This window comes from Aquarana catesbeiana, linkage group LG01 (assembly GCF_042186555.1).
Source record: "Aquarana catesbeiana isolate 2022-GZ linkage group LG01, ASM4218655v1, whole genome shotgun sequence".
NCBI lineage: Eukaryota > Metazoa > Chordata > Amphibia > Anura > Ranidae > Aquarana > Aquarana catesbeiana.
Genome location: NC_133324.1, coordinates 715,578,737 through 715,590,972, shown reverse-complemented (window position 1 = coordinate 715,590,972; position 12,236 = coordinate 715,578,737).

Sequence of the window (12,236 nt, the reverse complement as noted above, 5' to 3'; positions counted from 1 at the left end):
TAAAGCCCATACTTTCCATCATAGTCGGCCTTCTTCAGGATGTCCACCATCTCCAACAACTCCCCAAAGGACATATTTGAGTCCTTAAATCTCCTTCTGGATCGGGACGTTTCAGGCTCCGGCCTCTCCTCCTCCTCCTCCTCCTCGTTGCTACAATTAGCACGCACCTGCTGTCTATCCACCATGTGCACTTCCCCCACTGCGCTGAACGAAAAGGGGCGGGGAATAGACTAGAAAGAACGTCAGGGGCGGGCGGAGTTATACGCATGCGCAGTGTGTATAAAGCGTAACACACGTGCGTATTATGTACGATCTGTGAGCGGAGGAAGGAGCATCGGAGACGCCGATCGTGATAACGAAGGTAAGATCTAAACTTGCGCCTATACTGCTTCGAAATGGAAGCCTATATTGTAACAAGATTAGGGGAGTTTTGCCTGACATTAGGCTTTGTCTTGTGTTGTGACTTGCAGAGAAAATGGATGGGTTCAACGACCACAATTTCCTGCCCCTGTTCATAGACAAGTACAGGGAGCTGCCCTGTCTGTGGCAAGTGAGACACCCCCACTATAACCACAAACAGAAGAGGCAGGCAGCGCTGGAGAAACTGCTGGAGTTGGTGAAGCCGGTGGTCCCCACAGCAACCATCCCTTATTTAAAAGCTAAAATTGGTGGCCTGAGGAGCACGTATCTAAGGGAGCGCAAGAAGGTCACGGATTCCCAGAGATCCGGAGCTGCAGCAGATGACGTTTATGTCCCCAGGCTGTGGTACTATGAGAGACTGCGATTTCTGTCAGACCACACTGAAGACAGGGAATCCCTCTCCACTCTTCCTTCCACGTTTCCTTCCACCCCAGCTGAGGCTTCTGATGTCCAACCTGGGCCTTCCAGCCAGGAAGAAATGGAGGAGCCCAGCTGGAGTCAGGTATAGCATTCTTCTACAGATTTCTGGTCAATAAATAAATGATGTTTACTAGATTTTATTATTGATCACTAATTGCTGATTGAAAAAAGTGTTTTACATATCAATAGACAGTAGTGGGCACCCAAAATTGGGACAAGAATGAAAAATGCTGGGCTCAGAATGATAGTCTGTTATATTTGTTAACATTCAATTTGCAACAGTCAGGAGGTGAAAATTGTGTGTGATTGATGAAAAAAATACTAAAACTATGTCCCTTTTTCATACACAGGAAGACCTCAGCCAGGAGGAGGTTGTGGAATGTGGCAGTCAGGAGGAGGCGGGGATTAGTGGCAGCCAGGAGGAGGCGGGGCTAAGTGTCAGCCAGGAGAAGCCTGGGACAAGTCACAGCCTGACTGAGTCTCAGGTCCCTCCCCTCCGCCTGCCACATAAACGAGCCAGGAAGACGACTCCGAGTCCCGTGCAGGATTCAGCATTCAGGCTGATCCAGGAGGCTTCTGCGTCCCTCAGAGCCTTACCAACTCCTGAAGAGGCCTTTGCCTGCATGGCTGTCACCAAATTGCAGGGCATGCAGGAGGGCCAACGCAGGCTCTCTGAGGACCTTATTTATAAAGTCCTACGTAAGGGGGTGAGTGGGGAACTTACACCCAAGACAGATGTCATTGAGATGGACGATCCTCCTCCTCCTCCTGCTGCCACAACTCCACCACCAGAGCCACCACGTGGAAGGAGGCGTGGAAAGAAGACCATAGAGTGATGACCCTATGTTCAGTCTGGTCTGACAGAAGATGCAGTCTCTCGTATGACCACAGCCTGGGGACATAAATGTCATCTGCTGCTTTCCGGATCTCTGGGACTTCTGGACCACACTGCCCTCCCTTAGATAAGGACTCCTCAGGCCACCAATTTTGCTTTTAAATAGTTGATGTCTGCCCTGGGGGTCCAAGGCTTCACCCACTTCTGCAGTTTCTCCAGCGTTGCCTCCCTCTTTGTTTATAGTTGTGAGCCCTTAATAAATTTTTTAGGTAAATGATACTCTCCTGTGTGTGTTTTCATCCAAAAAGGACAGTTTGTTGGTGAGGATTCAGGTACATTTCTAACATAAAATGTGAAATTAACAAGAGACAACAACACCAAACAATCTCCTACAGATTAAATAGAACAACATATCAATGGTGTTGTGGGAACTTGTCACAAAAAACACACTCAAACATTTTCGGGAGTACAAATCAAAATCGCAAAAATAAAAAAAATAAAATAGAAACACAAAAAAAGAATCTACATTAAAGCCCAAAAATATATAAAAAATATACAAAAATATGTTGTCAGATGTGAGAAATCAAAATATATTGAGGGAATCCCGATAAATAGTAACGAAAGAAGTTTGTGAGAAGTGTGTGTGAATATGAGCAGCAAAACTACTTAATTCTTGTCACATTATAAAGAAGAAGAGAGTGCGCTGTATTAAACCATTTTTAACATTGCAGCGTGACGAAAGTGCTGTATCTATTGCGAACGCTAAGTTTACCAGAATGAGCTGTCCCGTCTCGGAATTTCTTCTGAGCATGCATGGCACTTTGTGTGTCGGAACAGGCCACACACGGTTGGAATTGACGCAATCGGATTTTGTTGTCGGAAAATTTTATCTCCTGCTGTCCAACTTTGTGTGTCGGAAAATCCGATGGAAAATGTCCGATGGAGCCCACACACGGTCGGAATTTCCGACAACACGCTCCGATCGGACATTTTCCATCGGAAAATCCGACCGTGTGTACGGGGCATTAGTGTGCAGTGTTAGGAAACAGAAGACAGGTATTTTAACCACTTGAGTCCCAGAGCCATTTTTTACATTTTTGGTTTACATGTTTTAAAAATAATTTTAGGCCTGAAGAATACTTAAAGCCCCCAAAACATTAAATATTCTCTGAAAGCAGACTCTATAGAGAATAAAATATTGTCAGCTCCAATTTATTATGTTACATGATAGTAACGCAATGGTTTATGAAATGCAAAATGTCAGTAAAAAATACACTAAGTAAATTTTAGGGCACATAAATGCAATAAATGAATCAATTTTTTGGTAAACTATAAAAGATGAGGTTGTAATGAGGAAAATGCCCCAACCCAACCCAACATGTCAAAACTTAAAAAAAAAAATAAAATAAAAGCTGGGACATCTTTTTCTCATCTGGTCCTTCCCAAATTCAAAGGGGGAATTGGACTCCCAGACATTCAAAAATACTACTGGGCATGTCATCTCTCCAGGATAGTAGATTTGAATATCCATTGCTTCGCTAAGGCTTGGGTTAGTCTAGATGATTCCTTTACACACTTGCCCTTAGCATCAATATCCTGGCTTACTCCTAAACATATTACCCAGACTACTCATGACCACAAACTCATAGGACCAACTGTAAAAAGGTTCCACACAGTGTGAAAAGCCCTCCCTCTCTCTTCCTTCCAAGGTCCATTGACCTCTAGCCACTTAAACCCAGAATTCCCCCCTGGGATGCCCAAACATTTCCTTGCTGGCATCTTTCCTCATCACTGTATTCTTGCCAAGCACTTTTTTCTTAGTGGCAATATATAAGTCACACATCCCTGGCCTTTACCATGATAGGACAAACCTTTCCTCTTTGGACTTACACCCAAATCCATCACTTTCTCAAACGCCTGGATTACTTGAACCAGTGGAGTCATCCCCTTACCCCCTTCAAGCCCATCTGCACCAGGTCAACGCCTCAACAACATTTGATCTTGACCAATTACTCATTATTATTTAGTACCCACTCACCAATAACACACAAAATGTGCCAGTCCTGGGAAAAAGATCTGGCCTTAAACCTGTCAGAAGTAGGGTAGAAATGTGTCTTTATCTACACCCACAAAGGATTCATCAATGTCATAACCCAAGAAAACGAATACAAAATCCTATCTCCTCGACGAGAATCCAAAAGTTTTCTCCCTCCCTACACATCTGGTGGGACTGTCCTTTAGTCCAGGCCTACTGGTCCGAGGTTCATCGCATTACAGCCTCAGTCTCCACCCTCCAGTTGGACTATACACCCAGCCCAGTTCTTACTCCACCACACCGCCCTCCCCAGGAAACTTTATTTCAAGTCACTGGTCATGGACATGGTCAACGCGGCTAGACTCTGCGTACCCGTATTGTGGGGCTCTACACACCTGCTGACTGTCTGTGACTGGCTCTCCCATCTCCGCAAAATAGCAGACTTGGAGGAACTAATCGCAGCTACGCAGGACAACCCCTTCAAATTCAACAGTACCTGGTCTTGTTGGACCTATTTACAAACCACCCCAGAATATCACAGGCTTTTGGGTGACCCCCCCGTGATTAACTACTTTATTGGGTGCACTCAAACGTGTGTATATTAGACTGCACACATAGTTCCACCATGTTTCTTCAAACATTAACAACATTTTTCTGGAGAGAGGTAGAGGTGGGGATGTTGGGCGCTACTAACATCTGAAGCAACCCACGCACAGTGCCCCTCTCCTCCCCCTTCACCCCTTTCCTCCCTCGGGTTCTACATTGATCAGCTCCCCTCCATTCCTCTCCCTCCATCCTCCCTCCCTCCTCCACCCCCCTTTTTTTCTTTCCTTCCTGTACTTACTTCATTTCAATAAAACATTTTGTGAACCCCCCAAAAATAACAGTGACTGCCAGAGTGAGAGCAATAATAATAATAGCACCAGAACTTCTGCATAACACTAAACTGATGACCTGTTTTGCGTGTGTGCACTCATGAAACAGCAAAAAAATTCAATACCCTATATTTTTTCATTGGCAACACTTTAACCACATGCCGACCAGCTGCCGCAGTTGGACTGCGGCAGAATGGCACGGCTGGGCGAAACAACATTATGCAAAGTCGCTTCACCCTGTGGCCCCTCGCTCGCCCCCGAGCCGATGCGAGTGCCCGGCGGTCTTGATCACCGCCGGGCTCCTGCGATCGCCGCTGAGAGATGGAGAACCCGGAACTGTGTGTGTAAACACACAGTTTCTGGTTCTCTGAGGGGAGAACTGACAGATCGTCAGTTCTCGTCAGTTCAGAGTATGAACAGATGATCTGTTATCTCCCCTGCACAGTTACCATCCCCCTTCAGTTAGAACACAAACTAGGACACACTTAACCCCTTCACTGCCCCCTAATGTTAACCCCTTCACTGCCAGTGACATTTTTACAGTAATCAGTGCATTTTTAATCGCACTGATAGCTGTATTAATGCCAATGGTCCCAAAATGTGTCAAAATTTCCGACGTGTCCGCCATAATGTCACAGTCCCAATAAAAATCGCAGATCACCGCCATAACTAGTAAAAAAAAAATAATAATAAAAATGCTATAAACCTATCCCTTAGTTTGTATATGCTATAACTTTTGCGCAAACCAATCAATATACGCTTATTGCAATTTTTTTATCAAAAATATGTAGAAGAACACATATCGGCCTAAACTGAGGGAAAAATTTTGTTTTTTTTATATATTTTTGGGGGATATTTATTATAGCAAAAAGTAAAAAATAATGCATTTTTTTTTAAAAATTGTCACTCTTTTTTGAGATGATCAAATACCACCAAAAGAAAGCTCTATTTGTGGGAAAAAAAGAACGTCAATTTTGTTTTGGTGCAATGTCACATGACCGCGCAATTGTCAGTTAAAGCGGCGCAGTGCCGAATCAAAAAAGTGCTCTGGTCGGGAAGGGGGGTAGAATCTTCCGGGGCTGAAGCTGTTAAAAACCCCCTACAGGTCATCTGTTTAGTGCTATGCAGGGGGGGGCTCTACTAAACTATTGTATATTTTTATTATTATTATCAAAGGATTATAGACCCACGGCTTTGACCTCCCACATAATAAAGACCTTGGAAAGACTTGTTTTAGATCAGTTACGACCCATGGTTAGTGCATTTTTAAACCCTTTGCAGTTTGCATACCAGCCAAGACTGAGGATTGAGGATGCTATAATTTTCATGGTAAATTTCATGAATGCACATCTGGATAAGTCAGCAAGCACTGTGAGGGTCATGTTTTTTTTTACTTCTTCAGTGCTTTTGATACTATCAGGCCGGATCTTTTGGGCGAGAAGCTATCAGCAATACAGATTGATATTTCCCCTGTGTCATGGATTGTATAGACTACCTGACAGGAAGGCCGCAGTTTGTGCATTTCTAAGACTGTGTGTCAGATAGGGTAATCAGCAATATTGGGGTTCCACAAGGCACAGTTCTCTCTCCCTTACTTTTTAGTGTCTACACCACTGATTTTAGCTACCAGACAGATTCTTGCCATCTTCAGAAGTTTTCTGATGACTTTGCGGTAGTGGGATGTATCAGGGATGGGGAAGAGATTGAGTATAGGACTGTGGTGGAGAACTTTGTCACATGGTGTGAGGTTAATCATCTGTGACAAAAACAAAGGAGGTGGTTATGAATTTCAGAAAGAGGAAGCCACCAGTGACCCCAATCTCCATCCGAGGAGTGGATGTGGAGAGAGTTACAAGTATCTGGGGGTGCACATAGATAATTAGCTGGGCTGGAGCAAGAATACTGAGGTGCTCTATAGGAAGAACCAGAGCCGCTTCTACTTTTTGAGAAGACTGAGGTCCTTTAACATCTGCCGGACAATGCTGAAGATTATTTTATGAGTCTGTGGTGGCCAGCGTTCTACTGTATGCAGTGGCATGCTGGGGAAGCAGGCTTAGGGTGTCTGACATCAATAGACTCAACAAACTGATTCGCAAGGCCAGTGATGTTGTTGGATTGGAATTGGTGTCTTTTAAAACAGTGTTGGAGAGGAGAATGTTGTTCAAGTTACGTTCAAGCTTGGACAACTCATCCCACCCACTCCACAATACGCTGGTCAGTCTGTGGAGTACCATCAGGCATAGATTGTTATACCCACAATGCACCACAGAGCGACACAGGAAATCATTTTAACATATATCAAGATATATAATTCTTTTCTGTGAGGGCTGGAGGTGAAGATTTAATTCTGGTTTATGATCAGGATTTTGATATGTTTTAATAGTATGTTGGTAATTTGGATGCACTTATTCTCATGCAGACGCCTCTACTCATTACATTATCTTGAGTTCACCACCTACCATGTATTTTTGAGTGTTTTTATTACATCCAGGATTTGGACTAAACACCACTTTTCATTCAATAAAATGCATCCAATCACACATTTCGTTTCTATTAAATTTGGGTAATAAGTAGGGATGAGGCCGATGTTCGAGTCGAACGTAAGTGAACGACCCAAACATAGGGGGTTCGCCCGTACACCGAATTTAGAATATTATGGGGCATTCTGGGGAAATTCAAGTGCACCCGGGAATGTCCCATAATGAACTGCAAGACCGTAAATGCACTACGAGATCGCAGTGTATTGACGGCAGCTGATTGGCCAAAGAATGCACCTGACATGCATGCTTTGGCCAATCACAGCGCACTTTGCTGTTAGAGAGCCATGATTGGCCAAAGGCAGGGTGCCTTTGGCCAATCATGGCTCAGGGGGCTGAGTCCACGCCCCACACTAGGTAAGGCTGTTTACATAGCGGCCGTACATAGTGTTATGAATGAGAGCAGCAAAATTACATTTGTAAAGGAAAAAATGTAATTTAAAACTGCTCATGGCTGTAATGTATTGCCGGATACTGGCAATATACATAAAAATCATTGAAAAAAACTGCGTGAGTCCCCCCCCTCCCTGGCCATTACCAGGCCCTTTGGTTCTGGTATGGATATTAAGGGGAACCCTGTGCCAAAATTTTAAAAAATGGCGTGGGGGGTCCCCCTAAAATCCATACCAGGCTCTTCAGGTCTGGTATGGATTTTAAGGGGAACCCCGCACCAAATTTTTTTAAAAATAGCGTGGAGCTGCCTCAAAATCCATACCAGACCCTTATCCAAGCACACAACCTGGCAGGCAGCAGGAAGGGGGGGACGAGAGAGCACCCCTCCTCCTGAACCATACCAGGTCACATGCCCACAACATGGGGAGGGTGCTTTGGGGTCCCCCAAAACACCTTGTACCCATGTTGATGGGGACAAGGGCCTCTTCCCCACAACCCTTGCCCAGTGGTTGTGGGGGTTTGTGGATGGGGAGCTTATCGGAATCTGGAAGCCCCCTTTAACAAGTGGACCCCCGGATCCCACCCCCCCATGTGAATAGGTATCGGGTACATTGTACCCCTACACATTCACCAAAAAAGTGTCAAAAAGTAAAAATGACAGGAGACAGTTTGGGACAAGTCCTTTATTAAATAAATAAATAAATAAAATGTCCCGCGATGCCCATTCATCTTGCATCCCAGCGCCGATGGTCCCGAGGAAAAAAAACGGAAAAACTCCTCCTAGATGGGAGGCGTACCGCAACTGCAGCCTTTTTGCGATGACAGCTGTTACATCGCGGGACATTTTTTTTTTCTTTTTTTAATAAAGGAGTTGTCCTAGACTGTCTCCTGTCATTTTTACTTTTTTGACACTTTTTTTGGTGAATGTGTAGGGGTACAATGTACCTGATACCCATTCACATGGGGGGCAGGATCTGGGGGTCCCCTTGTTAAAGGGGGCTTCCAGATTCCGATAAGCCCCCCACCCATGGGGATGAGGCCCTTATCCCCATCAACATGGGGACAAGGTGTTTTGGGGGATCTCGCCCCCCCTTTTCCTGTGGCCTGCCAGGTTGCGTGCTTGGATAAGGGTCTGGTATGGATTTTTTTTTAAATTTTGGCACAGGGTTCCCCTTAATATCCATACTAGACCTGAAGGGCCTGGTATGGATTTTGGCGGGACCAATATGCAATTTTTTTTTTTAATTTTGGTGCGGGGTTCCCCTTAATATTCATACCAGACCCAAAGGGCCTGGTAATGGACTGGGGGGATCTCACGCCAGTTTTTTCAATGATTCTTAGCTATGTTGCCAGGATCCAACAATACATTTCAGCCGCAAGCAGTTTTAAGTTACATTTTTTCCTCTAGAAATGTCAATTTGCTGTGGTACTGCTATAAACACAGTAAAGATGCTCTACTTTACAGGCAGACTAAGGAGACCCCCCAGGCACGATATTTAAAGGAATATTTCATTTTTATTGTTCCACTTTATGCATTATTTAAATCACTGCTCCTGAAAAACGTGAGTTTTTAAAACTTTTTTTTCATTGATGTTCGAGTCCCAAAGACTTTAACGGTGTTCGCATGTTCACACACATTTTTTGCCTGTTTGCAAGTTCTGGTGCGAAGCGAACTGGGGGTATTCGCCTTATCCCTAGTAATAAGCCAACCCCCATATCATGTCTGGGAGGCCAACAAGGAGAAGCGGACGTTCCCAAACCACTTTGAGGGGGCCAGCAGTGTCTGTCTCCATAGGCAAAGGTGGACATGATCCATCCTCAAGCAAGGCACATTTGTCTCTGTTTAGCGTTGTTGCCCATGCTATCTAGCCACAGCATGCAGAGGAGGTGGTGGACTGGCTTACTAAACCATCCTCATCCTCCTCTATGACCCAAGCTGACACTAGTGTGCAGAGCGGCTAATTCTGCCCCCTTGTCCACAGCTACTCCTGCCATAGCCCCAGCAGCATGCATTGAGAAGTCAGATAAATTATTTGAGCACAGCGTCAGCCACTAGCTTCTTGAGAATGCACAGACATTACTTGATTCTGATGTTGGTTCTGAGGTAGAGGAAGGGAGTAACATGGCATCAAGGAGAAGGATCATTATTGGTTGACAACCCTCCTTGACCTCCGTTATAAGGGGAAAGTCTTGGAACTCATCCTGCCTTCACAGAGGGAGCAGAGAATGAAATCTCTTGAGGACACCTTAAAGAGGAGTTTATGTAATGCTTTTCCAGACTTTGGTAGGTTACAGTCTCATGGAAAAGCTAGTTTTGAGACTTCTTTTGGTCAAATGAGGATGCATTAAAAAATTTTTTTAGTCCTCGGTGCCCAGGGCTGTCAGCTTCAAGTTCCCACTGGCAGTGTCTGTATCATATGGTGGAAGATTATCTAGGGGCAAAAACAGACATGGATAGCTTTGCAGTAGATGATCCATAAGAGTTTCGGGGTCATGAGAATAGACCACTGGCCAGAACTTGCCCAGTATGCAATTTAGCTGCTGGGCTGCCCTGCATCCAGCATGCTTTCTAAATGGGCATTCAGTGCTGCTGGAGGTGTTGTGACAGATAAAAAAAATGTGTATGTCCACAGACTCTGTTGACCACCCTACATTTGTCAAAATAAATCAGTCCAGGATTAGCAGCAGCTATAAAGCCCCCGATGCTGATGTCGCTGATTAAGTATTATTGGGATCTTGAATCTCTGCTAGACTGTCTAGGCTGCCTAGCTTTGAGGGTGTTGATTTTTATCTTGAAGTACTTTTTTGGTATAGGTTTCATGGGCACAATTAACACCCAATGACCAATTTTTCCACACCTATTTGACAGGTGCATCAAATTAATTTTTTTCTAGCACATTCAGTTCTTGCTTTCATCAAGAGTACCTCTAGAAGGTTACGGGGTGAAGGCACCACCAACACCCAAAGTCCAATTTTTCTGCACCTGTTACTTCTTTCTAAGTCTGCGAAAGAGACACCAGACTTTATCTAAAAAAAAATGTTAATCTTGGCCTAAGTGTACTATAATTTGGCTTCTTCACATAAGGCATGCTACTGTGGTGCCAAACATTGTTATTTCCATCCAAAGGCTGCCTAAAAGACACCAAAATGTATCCAGACAATCTCTAATCTTGTTCTGAGTGCACTAAATTGTGGCCTCGTCATACAGACTGACTACCCAAGCCATTGTTTACAAAATAAAGAAAGCTTGCAGGGAAAATCAATTTAAATGTGATTTTTTTTCTTTATAAATGTCAATGGGGAGTGGGGAAATGCTGCACCATTTTTTTTTCACATTTTTGTATTGCCTGCAATGGTATTGTATTGCTGGCAATTTAAATGTCATTTTTTTTTCTTTAGAAATGTCAGTTTTGCTGCAGCAGGTTCTATACATGGAACAGATGTGCTACTTTAGAGGCAGAATATGGGGACCCCCCCCCAGCACTAAATTTAAAGGAATTTTTAATCTTTATAGTTTCACTTCAAGCATAATTAACCCCTTCATGCCCGCACTATAGCCGAAAGACGGCTACAGCGCGGGCCTTACTTGCCGGGAGGGCTTCCATGCATGACCTCCCGTGCATGAGCTGCCTGCGCACCCCCTGCTAGGTGCGCATGGCGTGCTCTGTGATCAGCAAGTCAATGAGACTCGGCTGATCATAGATCAGAGTAAGTACCCCGATGACAGCTGATCACGTGATGTAAACAGAACCTGTAATCTGCATTTTTTTTCTCACGACGACAGCGTGAGGAGAAAAAAAAAAATCACCGGCTTCTGACAGAGGGACATCGGTCCCAAACACAGAGAGATGCCGCCGCCTCATCTGTGCCCACCAGTGACACCCACCAGTGCTCACCAGTGCGACCTATCAATGCCCACCAGTGCCACCTATCAGTGCCGATCATTGCTGCCAATCAGTGCCCATCAGTGCCTCATCATCATTGCTGCCTATCAGTGTCACCTACCAGCCTATCAGTGCCCATCAGTGCCACCCATCAGTGCCCCCTATTAGTTCCACCTTATCAGTGCTGCCTTATCAGTGTTCATCAGTGCAGCTTATCAGTGCCCAACAGTGCAGCCTCATCAGAGCACATCAATGAAGGAGAAAAATTACCTGTTTGCAAAATTTTATAACAAACTATTAAAACGTTTTCTGTTTTGTTTTTTAATTTTTGGTCTTTTTTTGTTTATTTAGCAAAAAATAAAAAACATGGTAGTGATTAAATACCACCAAAAGAACTCTCTATTTGTCTGAAAAAAAAAAATGATAAAAATTTCATTTGGGTACTGCCTTGCATGACCGCGCAATTGTCATGCAAAGTGCTATAGTGCTGAAAGCTGAAAATTGGCCTGGGCAGGAATGGGGGTTTAAGTGTCCATTAGGCAAGTGGTTAAAATCACTGCTTCTTTAAAAACTATCTTTTCTAAAAAATGTTTGCATTGGTACATGTCCCCCAGGGCAGTACCCGGGCCCCCATATACTATTTATGGCCAATAACTTGCATATAAGCCTTCAAAATGATTTTTCAAATTCAGGTCCTATAGACTTCGATGGGGTTAGCCGTTCGGGTCCGAACTTTTGTGATGTTCGAGAGTTCTGGCGAAAAAACGAACAGGGGGGTTTTCGGCCCATCTCTACTCTGCAAATTATAACCATTGTACTAGTAAATGCCTAATATCC